At 37.3% G+C, this 18,031-nt stretch overlaps 1 protein-coding gene across 4 annotated transcripts in view; it reads left to right on the forward strand.

The window, feature by feature from the left end:
- DMD (dystrophin) overlaps window positions 1-18,031 on the forward strand; it is a 1,192,425-nt gene that overhangs the window by 1,087,611 nt on the left and 86,783 nt on the right. The window lies entirely within an intron of this gene.

Here is an 18,031-nt window from a genome sequence, read left to right on the forward strand (position 1 = left end):
GGACATTGAATCATAAAAAGCTAATTGTCTTGGTAATGAGGTTTAGTACAAATTCTCTGGGAGATGATTATCTCAAATTCTTTTCTCTCTTTCAGATAAATTCCATTAATTCCATAAACTCTAAACCTTTGTAGCCTCACAATATTGGGAAGCTACCTAACTTAATTTACAGTGTCAGTCTCTGCCTCTTCTTGTTCTGAGATAATATACCATTGGGCAAGATACTGCAGAAATATGAAATAATCCTGAGCACATTGACTCTCAAGAGTAACAGGCTGCTTCATGGCTGTCCATCACACTAGGTACAGCTGCATTCAGCAGTAGCAGAAGAATACTAGTATTCTCTGCAAAAATTATATTCAATTGTTGACATTTGCATTTTCAACATAAAGCTCTGCTCTGAACACCCCTTTGATATGAGTAGTGGATGCTCACAGAAGGTGGTCTTTGATGAGAATGCTATTCAGTGGTCATCCAGTTCCAGCGTGTACCAAGCAGCCAGAGGGAAACAAGTTCTGGGTAAATGCATCACTAGAAAAAAAACCTTACACACAAAATCAGACTCAGTAGACACAACCGTTCTCAGTCAAATCTATGTTTTTTGCTGTATTTCTCTTTTGTACAATACAATGAAATTCCAGCTATCTTGAGCTCAGAGCTGTGTGTGCAAGTACAGTAGCTTGCACATAGCCAGCAAGTAAAGGGTAAAACTGGCCAGGCTGTTTCAAACCAGCACTAAAGCATACCGATAGACTGAGAGTGGGTTTCGTACTAATGTTGCTGAAAGTTTGACTGCTCATTACACTGTAGTCTATCATGACTGAGAATTTAGGAAAATGTTTAGCAGCTATTCCTCCTCACACCAGTCGCATTTCCAGTGATCTCGCTCTGAAATAGCAATGTAGCATAAAGACAAATCAAGTTCCTCACCAGCTCAGCTCTTCACAAGAGAAGGCAAGTTTCCTTTCTATTCAAACAGCATGCAATACAATGGATCTCAACTCTAAATTAGGTTCTCTAAGCTATACTACAATGGAGATATCTAATAATAACAATTAGTCTGAATAATGTACTCTCAGCAGCTGCCTGTGATGCTTTTCATGGTAGCATGCTTTCCTCGTTGCACTGAAACTCCTTCAACAGCACAGGACCTACTTCATATGCTCAGACATTTCCCCAAAATTAGAAATGGTAGTTGCAACCTTTTCCCCGTCTTGTGAGAAATGTGTGCTGATGATTTGCAAGGGCCTAGTGCATTACAAGCTACAAACTAAATCTACGCTGTTTTTTCTAAACATCTACTTGGCCCAGAACTTGGCAATTAACAAGTCACAGCAATACCTCGCCAACCCAAACGAGAATCATATCCTAGCACCCACTCAATTTCTTGTCCTCAGCTTGTATTTTAAATTCTTCAAAAATGCAAACTCTGTTTTCCAAATTCTAACTGGTTTTCTGAGCAGGTGTTTCTCTGAAAAATATTTTATTTTTCCTGGCAGCGTTGACACTTGCATTTTCTCACTACTGGAGTCGGTGCTAATTTAGCATCGCTCAATCACAGTTCTAAGCTCTGCTGTACCTTTTCCTATACTGTCAGCCTTGGAAACTTCTTTATTCCACCTCGGTATTAAAAGGAGGGCCCACTTTCAACTCCAAGTCAAGCTATGGTTGTTTTATTCTAAAGCTTCCTTTGAAAAAAAAAAAAAAGAGAACAAAATCCTCATCACTGGTAATTAATTTTGACAGTGTGGGCTTTGTAGCAATTCACAAACCTGTACTTTGTGCATCAGCATTCCTTATTATTCTAATTAAAGTGGAACATTGTGCCCTCGCCAGTCATTAATGGGTTTTCATTTTGTAAATGACATTTGCAAAAGTTAAAACGGGCAGTTCATATGAAGTCCACAGGCAAAAGCGTTAAAATTAGCATCACCATAGCAACAGTCTTCCATCATTAGTATTCAGGGCAACAGCAAATGTTTTGTTGTGCTTTTGTTTCCAAAAAAAGATTTTTCTTTACTGGTCGTTCATAAATAGAAAAGGCTCAAACCCATACATTTCAGGTAAAATTATTATATTCATTTGGATGACACTGTTCTAGAATTTCCCATTTTTTTTAGGTATTTATTTTTCAGGACAGAGGTTGAATTTCACGGTCTCTACAACCGTGTATGTCTGACCTCTTGAGTGACATTTATTCATTGCCAGCCCACTGCTCAACAGTACAGTTTTATATGAAGTCTGTCACTTCTACTCAAGAATCTGTACCAAGTAGCAGATTCTGCTGAGAATTTGTAAAGGATGCTTGCACAGTGAAACATGGTCAATCCCCCATTAAGTGGAGTGTACATTTGCTCCGTGCTGGTTTCGGTGTTTAAATTATGCTATTTATATATTATTCTTCTTTTTTTTCGCTCTCAGGAATTGAAATGTAAATGCATACATCATCTCTAGTGAAACAATATTCATCATCTTGCACAATTTAGAATTGGGGAGAGAAGAAAAGGGTGCTCTCTCTAAGGGAAAACAGGGTAGAGTATGAGTATACTCCAATGTCCTTTATTGGAAGAGGTGATGCTGGCTACTATTTTTCTGAAAGTTTAAAGAGGATGTAATTGTCTGGAGGCATGTCTAGGAGCATGTTGCAGCAATACTTTGCAGTTCAATAAACAGTTTAGCACCACATCTCCTAAATGCACCTTGAGGCATCCTGTATGCATATGCCTTGTTCAAGTGAAAGCATGCAATTGATACAGGAGAAGCAATAGTTGTCCTCTAAAAACAAATATTTTGTGTGCAGATGGAGAGGGGTTAAGAAAAGAAAAGCAAGGGGAAAGGCATTAAGGAAAGTAGATGATGAGTGGGGTGAGGTCAGTAGAAGGACTACTGTTTTAATTTGATATATCCTGGCTTGTCATTAATGAGCACAGATTAGAAGTAACTAAATGTTCTCTAGCATTATGTCTCTGGGTTTTAATTTGGCACAGGAAGGTTCCTTCGTTCCTCTTCATCTTCTTAGAATACTTCATTTTGTAGATTTTTGCAGAGAAGAGTCTTTAATGAGTAAACATACTTTAGTGCATGGCAAAAGCTGGGAATATAATCCATTCCATGAAAGATATTCCTGTATTTTAATATATGTGACAGATTTTCATACAGCAATTGCTTTGCTAGTACCTGCCCTTGTAGCACTAATTAATTTTTCAGCTACTAAGATCTGCAGAATCAGAAAAACCTTTAAAAATTGTTAACACGTATATACCTGATGAAAATCATCTCAGGTTAACTAAAAACTATCCATGGTGGATTGACCGATGACATTTGGCGTTCGGCACTTGGAGAGCTTTAACACAGAAGGGGATTGCAGTAACTTCGAGGTTCTGAAACATTGACATATAGGTTCATTTGTTCAACCACTCCTTTTCTTTCTTTTATAGAAGCACCTTTTTGCTAGGTCACGTTATTTTTTCCTCTGTGCTGATTCACTCTACTTTTCTCTTTTTTTGCTGCTTGTCAGATGCATTCTGGGAGATTCTGCATGCTAAAGCAGTTCATTTTCTCTCTTTGAGCCTTCCGTCCCCTGCTGCAGAGAAGATAGTTACTTACTGAACTGTGATCTTTTGCAGAATTTTGCCATTTGATCTTCTCAGATAAATTCAGTGGTGGAGTGTCGTAAAAACTGAACAATTTTCACTGAATCCAGAATTCGGTCTTCATTTAACTAAAAGGTTTCATGCCTAGTATTCTGTCTAAGCAAGCTGCTTTGTAACTGAGTAAGTTCAATACCAGTCTCTTGTAATGCTGAATTTTATAATCATCAAGTAACCTACATATTTTTTAAATCCACTTGGGAGATCTTTTTAGATTATTAGCTCTTTACAAACTATAAACTATAGTTTGAACTACAACATCATTAGAAAAATTTACCTAAATTGCAAGGGTTTTATAGCCTTGTTTATTGTAATAATGACTGGCAGAGAGACCTTTTCTGGGAAGGATCAATGACAGATTCCTATTTTCCATTTCAGGCTCCACTCATTCAGGGACAGACCCTTGAGCAGTGTTGTGGCAAATGAGAGGAAACTGTCATTTTTTTATTTATCCAAAATGGGTAAACGCTATGTTTCCCAAAATATGTGTATGTATACTTACTACTTATGCGTGTCCTTGAAAAAGCTACTGAAGCAGTTCTTCATTAAAGATGCTTCTGCATTTAGTCTAGAAATACAGGAGATGCATGTCTGTGAGTACGGATTTCAGATATGCTATACTAGTTGCAGATTTCCCACCTAAAGAGTGAACTCTGGAAGCAGAAGTAAGCAAATGAAATATCCTCAACTTTCTGTTCTGTATCTTAATCTTCTTCATACCCAGCTTCAACCTGTAGAAGCCATGGAGAGTAAAAATAAGTGGTTTGCAGCTGTTTTCCTGAGTGTAACAGACTATGTATTTTGTAGCTAGAAATGTCAATGATTACAGGAATAAAAAATTAAAACCAAGAGTTAGAACTACTAAACCTAAACCACATTTTTATTTCTCCATCTATAAACTTTTAGTGCAAGTAATTTGGAATAAAGGCATCTTGAAATTTTACTTCACTGTTTAGAAGGAAATTTCTTCCAGATTTCTGCCAGTAAGAGCATTTTAGCCACTAGAATACAATTATTGAAAAGCTATTTTATCTCTATACTTACATTTACTTTAAGTATCACCTGAAAATTAGAGATTAAAAAACTGATTCTCAAATGTCTCTTACTGATGAGCTCACCATCGTTTCCAAACACTGGTTTGAACTTCAGATTTCTGAACTGAGCAATTTTGACATACACCATCACCAGAAGCAAAAAAATGAAAACCACCAAGAGATTATCTTTCTGGCCACAGGTGCACTCACCTTATATGTTCTTTTAGTCACTGCCTGTTAAAGGAAGTGCTTATTCTTTTAGCACTGCTGTGGCATTACCAAACAATTTAAAACACTTAGCAGACTGTTCGATTGCAGATGGTGTTCATAATCTTCATATTTGACCAGTCTTTTCTCCTGCACACTCCTCATTCATCAGCTTTTCCAATATTTTAAGTGTGCTATGGCATAAAAGCAATGAAAACCTTACTAATAGTCGTTACGTGTTAGTACTTGCTTTCATATGCTATTATTTCTTCTCCTCTTTCCAGTTTGAGGGAGGAATAAGTATTTATTCGCACTCCAACAATCTTGAAATGAGCAGAAGAACCTACACAGGACTCCAAGTTATGGTGGGGGCAGTTTAGGCTCCCATCAAACTTACTGTCAGAAGTTTGGAAATTACATCTTAGTTTTGCTCTGAAAGCAGTTTGCATGGATTGAGGGAGATGCTCACTGATTTCAGGAAAGTTACTTCTTATTTTTAACAGCATAAAATGGATCAGAATCTGGCTCTCAGCATTTCCTCTCATGTATCATGTTTTTTCACCTCAGTGCCCAAAGTATTGTGAAATAAACTTTTGCTGCTGGCAAAAGGCAAATCTGTATCTGTATAGTTTTCTCTTGAGAAAATCAAGCGCAAAACCCTCAGTGCTGCTTTGCTTTGCTCTGGGGCATTTTTTCACTATTCTAGAAATAAGGAGTGGAAAAGAATCTGTCAGTGTGAATCCTTTATCAGACTCGCCTATGGGTATGCCCACATCGTGTGGTCTCGCAGCAGTCCTCTTCAGTTTGGATCAAGTCAGCCAACGGGACTCCTTTCTTCTGTGTCAGTCCCTTTGTTGATTTTGGTCAGTGGCATATAGTTATAACACCCAGAGACCTCCTAAACAGTTGTCCATCGATACAGGTGGTTTTTAAAATACTTGTCAACTTTTTTCCCCAAGTTTGATAAACCCAAATTAAATTTCTGTTGACTATAAACAGATATTTCTGACTCTTACTCACTCTTCCTTTCTCTTTCCATTATGAGTAAGTTTATCTCCTACAAACATTCCTTTAAAGTCCTGAGAGCCCAATGTTGCTCTGACATCTCCAGATGGAAGTTCCACTTATCTGTTTTGCCAGTCCTGCAGCAAGTTTCAAGGACACCGACAAAGATCGTTGCTGCCTTGCCTTACCTTGTTGCACCTTGCAGATTTTCAGCTTTCCTCAATTCTCTTTTTATTAGATCCTCCCAATAATAGTTAGACATTTACACCCACATACTTTCCTGAAGTCATAGTTTTCCTCTTCTTTGTGGAGAAGTCAGACAAAAGAGACAACCAACCAAAGAAAAAAAAATCAAGAAAACTGCCTCCTGCCTTGTTCTCTAGATTTTTAGTTTCCCTGGATAAACTGGCTCACCACAATCTTTCCTCTCTGAGCTCAGTTTGCTGCAAGGCTCAGAACTCTCCAAAACCACAGCTCAAGTATATTCAAACTTTATATTCTTCAGGTCTTTTTGCCACTATTTTAAAGTATGTGATGTGCCTCAAGAAAAAGCAATATTTTGTTTCAGAAACCTTCCTGAATCATGCAGAATTTCCTCTTTGTATTTACTAAGAAAGTAACGTATGTACTGGTGAATAATAAGTAAATCTCTTCAGCAAAAGAATAATAATTTGGGGTTTTTTTAATGTAAGTTTTTCATAAATGTAATAGGTACCGACAACCTTTAACACAGCTTCACCTAATAGATTCCCATTGCAAGTGAGACCAAACAAGTGGCAGCCCCCAATCAGTGCCTTGTTATCACTGAGAAGCTTTGATCTACCTAATGTATAATAAATAAGTTTCTGCATTTTAATCATCTTGCTGCTTTCATACCACTTGTGTTGCAAAGTCTTATTTCAAAAAACTCATCCTGACTTTGTTGATCTTTTTTTTAATTAGATTACTTTTGATCATTTATTTATTTCAACATACCTACCAGTAGACAGATGATATAACAGCTGGAAGTCATTACACTGTATATCCACCACTTCCCTATCTACCTTTGTCCTATTCTTATGTCTGCAAAAGACATAGCAATTCTTAACTATATATATTTTTTTTACTTTATACCATGCAAGAGACTGACCAGAGGATCCCTTTGGATATTGGCTGATGGAAAATTCAGTTAGGGTTAAAGCTCACTGATTTCTACATTTACTCCTCATTCTACAGCTGCATTATGCCCTTATGCTCCAGTAAAGACCAAAAATTTATTTTACTGTTGAAATAAAACCGAAGGGTTCCTTACAAATAGCAGTCTCAATTCTGCTCTTACACGTACACACCAGTCTAAGGTTGGCTCTGTAGTGTTTTTAGTAATTTAGTAACCACAGTACTATTTAAATTCCCTATACTTAGTTGTGGGCAGTCTGATAGTGTCAAGGCAGGGAGGATGAGATCAAACCATATCTGTAAAAAAGGTATTACTGAAACCAATAATATTTACACAATAAATGAACATGTAAGAACAGTAGCCCAGAATAGTGCTGTATTGCTTATGTGTAGGTATTTTTTTGCTTTATCTTGAATTCGCTGAAATTCAGTGCTAAATTTCTCACCAAATTATGTCAGACTTAGCATTTTATTAAACGTTGAGTTAGAAAGAGGAAAACTATAGAATAGACACTTAAATTGTTCTCTAAAGGGTATTTCAAATTATCCTCTTAATTGCAAATTACGCAAAAAGACGAAGTGGAGAAAAATGTAATTTCAGCATAATGACCTAACTCAAGAAAATAAGAACTGTCATTTTCAATGTTGGAGTTGGTGGCTGGAACTGATTTATATAAACTGTGCCTATCTAGGAAAAAGCAAACCCATGAAATTAAAAATCCATCAAATTGTTTTGAGTGAGAGAATGGGACAGTCTGCCAATGTGAGAACAACCTGTACTCACTAAGGAATGCAGCCAAAATTTTGTTTGGAAGTTAAATTCATCTCAGTATGTAGTAAACTAAAATGGTTAGAGGACTGTCATTGCACACTATGTTTTTGCAGTTTACAAACTTGGCAAGATGCTGTAGTGTATGTGAATACAGAGGAGTCCAAGTGAGCGGATGAGTATGCTTCTAAGTCCTACCTTTTACAGGTTCTTACAGAAATTGCTACCTAAACCATTCTTTTGAACATAATGGAACTCTTAGAAAGACATACCATAAGAGGCCAGCTGCTCTGCTGGTATGCACTAGGGGTACATCTTCAATTAGTTAGCTCTGTCAAAAATTGTGCCAGCTTACAAAGTTTTTGCATGAAAATAATAGTTGTTTTTCCTTAGAAAATTTGCTGCAAACTTTAATAATTTCATATAAACCATTCAGCACACTTTAAAAGAAATTATGATATGACTGCCCTTCATTGGTAGTGAATTGGTTTTGTCAAATTGGTTGTTTCCTGAATAGAAAATCACTACTTAAAAATAATTATTTTGATTACCAGCTGATTTCTTTGGTAGGCTTATCAAGAAAGGTTGAGGATCCAGCACAGTAAAGCACTTGAAACAGTATTCTACTGCACGGTATTTAAATCACAGGGGTTTGAGCTATCTAGAACTCTTCTGGTTCCTCAATGCAGAGACATATTTTTGCCATTTAAAGTGATGGATTGATTTATTCTGCAGCGACAGGCCCAACTAATTTCAAAAAGATACTGCAGTTGTTGCAGCAATTGGGCTGCAACAACTCCCACATTAGGTCGGACAATCTGAAATGAAAAAAAAAATTAAATGTTATACATATACATATATATACACATGTAAATAAAATCACGTGTTAGGTCTACAGGAGCACTCAGTCAAAAGTAGAGGAGTCCCATGGCCGGTTTGCTGTAGAGCGGTCCAGCTCTCAGCAATGAGAACAAGAGTCATTGTGTGAAATTTGGCCCAGGAAGTGACGGCTATTCTCAGGGCAGACACACATAGCAGTGTAAGAGAATGTGCCACTAGAAAGTCCAAATAACCAAAATATTGTCACATTTGGAGAGCTGATCTCTCTTGGCTATTTTGTAGACTAAATCATTTAATTACATGGTAGCATGGGCATAGTCCCACTGGCCTGGTTTGCTCCAAATTACTACCAAGTTTCATGTACAGTGTTGATATAGAAGTAAGTACTAAACCCAGACATTTTCTTCATCTCTGACACAACAGAGTGCACTATCATCACCAAATGATCATTTTCATCACATATAATCCATTTTAAAATACATAGTAGCCTCAGTGAAGTGTAAAGTTCACTATGAAAATTATCAGACAAATAATAAAAATATGGCATACAGTAAGAAAAAAAAAGATATTTTGGGGGGAATTGAATACTTTTAATTATGATACCTTACTCATGAACAAGAAATATGTTTCTTCTATTTGAATCCTAAATTGTAATTCTTAGAATATAGCCAAATGAATACTCAGTATGGCAAGCTGCTAAAAATAAAACTCTCTGAAGGTTTTAGTTCAGTTTTAAACACACTGATTTGATAAAACCAGTGGATTAGATGGGGTCTAATCCTTCACTCCCTGCTTGGGCTCTGTTTGGCAAAATTCTTAGTCTGTCAGCTTCTGCAAATCTTTGCAAATTATTTTTATCCTTAATAAATTATTTGCTCTGTTAGTTACCCTAAAAACAGAACAAATTGAGGGACATGGGTGGAAGGATAATAATTTGAGAAATAATGACTGCGTATTTTTAAGAATGAGAAACAAGAGCAACTGCAGCAACAAAACTGTGGAAAAGCAACAAGAGATTCATTTCCAAATATTGATAAAAAGTATAATGTCCATAAGCAAAAATAAGTTTCATTACTTAAGTACAGAAGTATTTAAACACCACATATCTTAACACAGTTGTTATTTAGAAGGTAAGGTTGAAGGTCTTTTTTTTATTTTCTCTTGGCAGATGCATATTATTGGAAAGACACTAACTGAAGTGGTGCTAATTGTTTGCAAAATGGCATTTGGTACTAAAGCTGGCAACCATGAGCCAGAGCTGTTGATAGTAATTGAAGGAAAATTACTTACCTCCAGAGAAGAATGATTATTTAAAACACCACCATATTTTCTTAACCTGACAGTCTGATTTTGTTGGTTTGGGATCAAGGATGAATGCTGAAGCAGTTGTAACATTTTCTAAGATAGGAGGTGTCAGTTTAGATGATCCTTCTGCCTAATTTTGAGGACACTCTGAAAATCATCTTCTACACAGTAGGTAATATATTTTCTATGTCTATTAAATTTATGACAGCATAGAATTCCAACTTATGGACACTATTAAATAAACAAATGGTTTGGATCTCGTGCATGCTCTGCATTTGTAGTGTACTATGTAGATATAGAGAAAAATTGGTTGAATTTAATGCATCTTTTTTTCCTTGAGAGGAAACTGACAAAAACTGTGTGATGTTTCTTATGACCAATAATATAGAGTAGATATTTTGAACTTCTAAAATGATCTGGCATTCTGTGTCATGTGGTGAGGGAGATGATAAAGATGGGTAACTCCACTTAGTTCTAACAATAAGAATTTTCTCTTTAAGTCTGGACTATTTTAGAAAAGCTGAAGATGTTGATATGCTAGGATTGTAGGTTGACATTTCTGATAACGTGTTCAAGAGAGTTAGATGTAGCAGCAGAGGTCTAAGAATGTTTATATGAACCCTACCAAGGTTTAAATCCTTAATATTTTAGGGCTGTGTGGATTGTTCAGGATTTAGATGGCACTTTGGAAAGCAATTTCTTAAAGATGAAAAATATAGTTCCAAATACAAATTTGGAAATTGTTTGATCAGTTCAATGTGGGAAAATGCTCAGTATAGAAAGAAAAAAAAAATGTTTTTGCTGGTTTTGAGCTTCACACAATCACTATTGTCTTTGATTTAATAATGGACTACGGTAGGTCGTAAAAGTCATCTGTGTACCTTTCACCATATATATCAAAGCTTCATTGAAAGTTATTCATGGCGAATTCAGCTATGTTGCTAGAAAGGGAATCTTCATTTTGAAGGTTTATTCTTTCACTAAAAGACTCCATTTTCTTGAAAAAATGCATGCCAATATAATTGCAAGCTATTTGAAGCCTTGTTAAGAAGTACCGTGAGAGGTTTGGCTCAACTCAAACATATGAAATATTGAAAGTATGCCTAGACATTAAGTTCTATTAAATGCATTCCCATTGTTAGACTTAGTTAAACATAAAGTTTAAACTGTGCAATATAGTTTAGCAATGTTTTATTTCTATCAGCCAGCATATACAGGATCCTTTCCTGAATTAACTGCCAGCTCCTGTGCCAGAGACAGAAGGAGCTACACAAATATACCTAAGTGCAAAAGCTGGGAGGATAACTTTGTTAGGAAGCACCATATTATAGTTAAGTAAAAGGAAGGAGCAGAAGCTGTCTGGAATTATGTGAAGCATGTGCCAAAGCGTAAATGCTTGAACTTGCCCCGGGAGACTTGAATGAAATCCCTCACTTACACTTAGCTAAGAAATAATTTTTATCTTACCTCAAAATTCCTTCGTATGCCTCTTTACTGAAGTATTTAAGTGCTAACATACATTTAGATTCAATTAGGATAAAATAATATCCATGCCCTAGGACATGGCTCCATGGTAGCTGATACTGACTCATCTGACTCTGGAAGCAGTAGTTAATGCAGGTGTCTGTAGGTCTGTATTCATTTCAAACGACTATATATATAAACAGTAATTTTCACTCTTTGGCATGGACAGGAAGAGACTATTGCCACTTGCCATGAAAGGACACTGCCAGAGCTCTATGAACAATTGCCTCATTTTGTAGTCAAGTTAAAGTATCTTTTTTTTTGCATAGAATATTGCTTTGAAATGAAACAAAAAGTTTTGATTTCAGAAATGTCAGATGATAGACTTTTCCTTTCCAGAATTATTTTCTTGCTGTTACCAAGTCTGACCTCAGTTTGGGAATAGTTGCACAATCCTAAACCTGAAGCTGCATTTCTATGCAAATAAACCATGAGAAATGTCACCCGGATCAGATGGAGGAGTTAGCCTGGATGGAATTACTGGTGAAGCTAGTTAGGTGTAGCTGCTCCCTCCTCTCAATAACTTCTCTAGGCTGGTTCCTTGCCCAAGTGCAGTGCTGCGCTTCCCTCTGATTTCTGAATCTCCACATAAGACATTTAGGAGGAGCAGTCATGCTACGCAGGAAGAGCAAGCTTTGCTCATGTTGCACCAGGGTATTGGAGAAGCTAAAGACTCTCTGATTTTAAAACTGAATCAACACAAGTTTTATTTACCAGGGAGGGAGAACCATCCCTTTCTCACATCATGGCTCCTCATGGCCCAATCTAGGGAAAAGGTTGGGAGCAGATCTTAAACTTACCATGTTTGCTAAGGTCGACAACCTCGACATGTTTGAGAAGGTGATGAAAAAGCCTAGTGTGTACATAAAAACAGTCAGGGCCTCTTTTTGTTGGAATTATATATTATAATATTATGTATAGTATATTATAATCATTGAGGAAATAATATGGTAGTTATGACAGGTTCAAAGTATATTTTAAAGCAACAAAAACTACAAGTTCTGTGAGAACACAGCAAAGTATCCATTCCTAAAATACAGACATCAAAATTAATTAATTCAAAAAAGTGCAAATTTTGCCTAGCTAGTGGTCTGATTGGGAACTTGTGTGCATATATGTCCTGGTTTTAGCTGGGACAGTGTTAGCTCTTCTTTTTAGCAGCTAGAAGAGCTCCGTGTTTTGGTTTTACTCAGAGGCTCACTCTGAGAAGAATGTTGATAGCAAGCTGATGTTTGTAGTTGGCCAAGGACTTTTCAGTGTGCCGGAGTGCAGAAACACGGCGGGATAAGGGGGGAGCATAGCCAGGACAAGGGAGCCACGATTCCCCTTGTGATTTGTGGTGGGACTTAAGATTGAGGGCCAAACTGGCCAATTAGTATTCCATATCATGCAGCGTCATGCCCAGTATAAAGGTGAAGGACAGCCGGACAGAAGGGCTTTTGCGCTTTGGCTCTTTCGCCGCTTCTGCTCTTTTGCGCTTGCTGCGCTTTTGCTCTATTGCCTTTTTTTCCTCCTCTCTCTCCCAGTACTCCCACTCTTGGAGTACTCTCTCTCTCTCTCTCTCCCCCCTCTCTATTTCGGGGCCTCGCGTTCGTCCGGGATTGCAGCTTCAGGATGAGACGGGCTTTGCATACGAGGGGGTGGTGAGCATCTACACTGTGTATTAAATCATCTGTATTAAATTGTTCTTATCTCAACCCACAGGTTTCCCTTTTCTCCTTTAATTCTCTCCCTCATCTCTGGGGCTGGGGGAGAGTGAGTGAACGACTCGGGGGGGGGGGGGCGGTTTGGTTGCCAGAGCGGCCTAACCCACGACAATATAGCTGTCATAAAATGCAATAGATTTCATTGTCCTCTTCTTTTACTACCTGAGTGCAGTCTTGCCATTGGAACATCCCAGTATATAATCTCCTAGCATGATCTAAGTGGCTTTTTTCCCAGCTGAACATTTTCTCTTCTAGATAATGTTTCTTTCTCAACGAAAGAAAACAAAAACTTTTCTGTTTGTATGACATTAGTCACAAAAAAAGATTTGATGGTGTCAAAAATACATACGTTATGGAATGCAACCAAAAAGTAAATTAGTAAAAAACAAAGGTCTGCTTCTCCTTTAGCATTTGTGGAAGCCTTTGGAAGAGAGAGATACTTACTTGTTAGGGACCGAGAATGCACAGTGACTGGTAGCTAGCATTGGGTTTTCTGGGCTCTGAGTGAAGTAGGTCTGCAAGATGCAGAGTTTCTTGCTGTTGAGATCTATACATGGACAGGAAACAGCAGAGAAGTTAATGGATTGGGAAGTCTGCTTTTGTGTTTGCAACACATCATTTTATGAATGGAAAGAAAGATTTTGAGGTGAAAAGAGAGCCAGTGAGCAAGACTGTTTATGAAATCCTGCTTATTTTAATCCCCCAGGAACCAAAACAGTCAGTTATTTCTAACCAAGTACACAAAGAAAAGTAAGAAATGGAGTTTGCTGTCATTGTTTTGTTTAATTTGTCCTTATTAGTCTGCGTTTTTTTCTCAACCTTACTCCCTGAAATGATAAGCATTCATTCTGCCAATACAGATTCCTCAAACCAAGAATTCACTATGGTATAATTATTATTTTTCAAGTCTCATTTGTAGATTGTAAAGATCAGCAAGCAGTTTTGCTTGGCATCAGTTTTCTGCTGGTAGATTTTAAGTATTTTTTTAAAGAGGTTTTTTTGTTAGCTTTCCAAAAGCCTTACTTCAGAGGGTTTTTTAATACTTCTGGTTATCTAGTATTTTGCCAGCATTTTTCTTCTTGATCTTCCCATTCTTGGGACTATTCACACTCCAGTTCATCTCCATCTCAGAAGAGCAGGGGTTATCTCTTTCTTAATTTCTTTACTTCTAGTGGTTTGGTATGGAAGGGAGAAAAGAGCTTTTGGTATTTACCGGTGCTTACCTGAAGAGCTCATAACCCTGGTGGAACCTGGATGCGCTATCCACCGCATCCAACAATGCACGTAATCTAACTTAATCTCAGTCTCCCTCTGCTCCTCTTTTCAGGGTCATACACCTGGCAGTAGGCTGAACAAACACTCTGTAACCGCAAGGTGTCTAAATTTTCACTATCAGCTTGGAAAAAAAAGAAAAAAAGTAGCCTCTCCAAATTAGCCTTTCTGAGATTTCAGCAGTATGAAATTCATATGTATATCTAATATATCCAAAATTACAGGCAGCCTCTCATTCATCTTCTATCAACAGCATGCAATGTAGTGAGACATAAGGCACACACAGACTGCTCCCGAAGCTCCGTGATACTCAACTCTTAGGGTGACTGAGATTTCAGTTTTAATCAGGTGTCTTTATTATAGTAAAAGCAAGTACAGCCCAAAGGAACGCAGAGGTTGTGCTTTTGTGCATTCAGCAGGAAGAGACGTACTCCTGTCACACGTGCTTTGTACCAATACTTTCCCTACTGCACATTAAATTGCTGCAAGTTCTGTAATATTTACTGCAGAATTAGTTTTATTAAAAAAAAAAAAAAAAGAAAATAACAAGGATTCTTCTTTCTACTCTGTCTATTCCAAAAGCATCTTAGTAAAACATGTCGGGTAAATTCTTGCGAGCTCCACTTGCCTGTCACACATCTGCCTTACAGCACGGAGAATGAGTCATCTGTAAAAAGCAGCACCTGCTAATTTCCTTTCATACAGGGCACGGATTGGGTTTGCCCCTGGATGGAAAGTGGTATGCTCCTTCCCCACCTCTCCCATGGTGTAAATAACTGATTATACAGAGCTATGAGTGGTTTAGTAGGTCTTTAATTTACAGTGCAATATTGGGGAAAATTAATGCAGAATTTCAAAAATATTTTCTTCATTGCATTTACAGCATTTTAGTGTGCTTCCAGTGGTAATGTGCAAACAGCCCCCAAAAAAAGCCCAAACCAGCAGCACCCAAACCATTATTCTCTTCTTGGCTCTTCTGAGAGAGCTATCAACAAATACTGAAGAAATCCTGGAGGTGTCAGCCCTTGGACCATATTTAAGGCAGATGATTCAGGAAAGTGTCATCGTGCCATTCCAAGTGATTCTTAGTATTTATTTATACCAAGAAAAACAAAATAGACTCAAACAGCAGAATGGATTACCCAGCCTGACACCAGGCACCACGTCTTCTTATACACAAGGCAAGTGTTGCTAATCCACTACCCAGATAACTCAGAAATAGTAAAGCCACACTTACAATGTGGCTTTAAGACTACACATTTCATGAAACTATGGAAGCACAACTTTGTTAATAGGAAAATGCTATATCTTCACTTCACTTCACTAGGCAAGGCCCTACCCATTTCTGCGTTCAGGTTTCCATATCTGTCTGTGACATAGAGTAGTGATGCTGATCTTCATGAAATCAATGAAGATTTATACTCAAACAATTTTTTATCTTCATATATCTAACAAAATATTTTATCTTCATATTATTATTTTTAATATGTGTATGCCTGCAGCTTTTTCCCCACAGAAAAGGAACAAAATTCTGAGAAGAGTATCAATATCAAAATTGAAAAATCTGGCTTCTCAAATGCACAGACATCAGTAACCATTTAGGCAGCAAGCAATGCGGTCAGACTACCTGAAAATCCACTTCATCTTTTTGTTTGTTTGTTTGTTTTTTCCTGAAAGAATTTTGGGATACCAAGCCAGCCTATAATCAGTATCCCTCATTTATTAAGGGACTGTGATTTTTCCCTTAAGCACTTGATGTTGTTAAATGTTGAAGAGAAAGACACCTTGATTAGATATAGTCCAGAACAAACCTACAGTATAAAAGAAGTAAACACTGTTCTCCTTCTGATTAAGGTCTCTGTGTAGGTGTACGAATTGACCGAATAGCCCTTGGATAAGAAAAGCACCACAGAGAATTAAAATTCTGCTTACTCTGTAATCCTGTTTTATTTTCTACAAGACGATGACTCTTTTATCAAATAAATGGCTTTGAATTAAGTATGGCGTAAAGATTGGCTTCAGTTACAAATGCCAAAGACAGTCACCATTTACCCTACAAACAAACATATTTTTATAATAAATTATGGTTAGTTTAAAAATATTTTGGAATAAGAGTGGTATTACTTGCCTACATTATATAGCAAAACCACAATTTTCAGGTCAATCAAAATAGTGAAAACCTTTTGTGAATTTGGAGACAACAATCAGAACTACGTTAAATAGATTTTTTTTTAATAAAATCAAATTATAAAGTCAATAGGCCTTAATCCCTTAATCCTTCAACATTCTTGTTTTCCTCTGGATGTTCTTGAGTGGGTCATAGTTTGATTTGGGAGATCAAAGGGTTAATTTGCTTTTCAATTGAGGAATGACTCAGAGTTCCCCTTTATTGTTAAAAAAAAAAAAAAAAGTGGTGTGTGGGTGTAAGGTAGGGAAAAAAAGCCAAGAAAATGGATTCACTAATTGGGGTTTTCACCTGCTGTGAGTCTAATTGAATACAATGCTTTATTTGTAACTCAAGGAGAAAGAAGATTATGCAAAGTATGAGAAATTCAGGCTGGTTTTTAAATTCTTATTACTTGGCAGTATTGTATGGGAAAGGAGAGCAACATGATAATAGCAGCATCAAGCTTCTGTTAAGGCAGACCAAGAAACTCCAGAAACAGTAAAAAACGAAGGAATGTGTATCAGGGGTGTCAGTACTAGATACTTCTTGAAAGAAAACAAACCACTTTTGGTGTGAAACGGCAGGCTTCTGGCTACCCCGAGTCCCTTTGTATGACATGGGCAGCTGCTCTCTCCTTGTAATAGACTGTGAGGTTCCTCCCAAGTAATGTGCTAAACATCCTATCTTAAAGACTTCAAGAGCGATCTCTCACTTCTTAAAACTTAGCTATAGGTGAGGAAAGATGAGGTTGTAGATGTAACACGATCCACAGCCTTCAGCCAGTTCTTTCACCGCAAAACTGAGCTATCTAATATAGTAATTGATCTACTACCAGGTCCACTGAAGCAAATGGAAAAAAAAATCCTCAGAGTGTAATGAGTTTTAACATAGTGATTTATGTTTGCAGAAAAATTAATCCTCTTTTTCTTTCCGTGTTGGGGTAGTGTTGCAGATCCAAGGTAACTGAAAACCGTGAATTAGACCTTTTAAAACAAATTAAATTGTCGGGAAACTGAGAGAATTTAACATTCAATTCTATTTTGTATTTGCATTTGAGGGCCTGAAGGGCTGAACCTTGAGCATCTTACACTTCTAAAGGTTCTAGGAGAAAACAAGAGGGCTGTCCTTGAACTGCTTGTTGAGTTTTTCCTAAAATCAGATAACCCGGCTCCCTGGAGCCTTAAGGTGAGCCCTAAACGTCCTGGTACTTAGGATAAAACCCACCAAGTTCAAGATGCTTACTGACATCTAAGGAACAGGAAAACTGTCTATGGGATATGCCTGTGGTACAGAAACTATAAGTGAGGTGCATTTCCCATGCTTCTAGGCCTGCATCTTCCCAGTGTAAAAGCAGGGACTTCTTTAGTACGTTTGAAAGGCGCCGTTTTTGGGTGGAT

Source organism: Tauraco erythrolophus, chromosome 1 (genome assembly GCF_009769465.1).
Source record: "Tauraco erythrolophus isolate bTauEry1 chromosome 1, bTauEry1.pri, whole genome shotgun sequence".
Lineage (NCBI taxonomy): Eukaryota > Metazoa > Chordata > Aves > Musophagiformes > Musophagidae > Tauraco > Tauraco erythrolophus.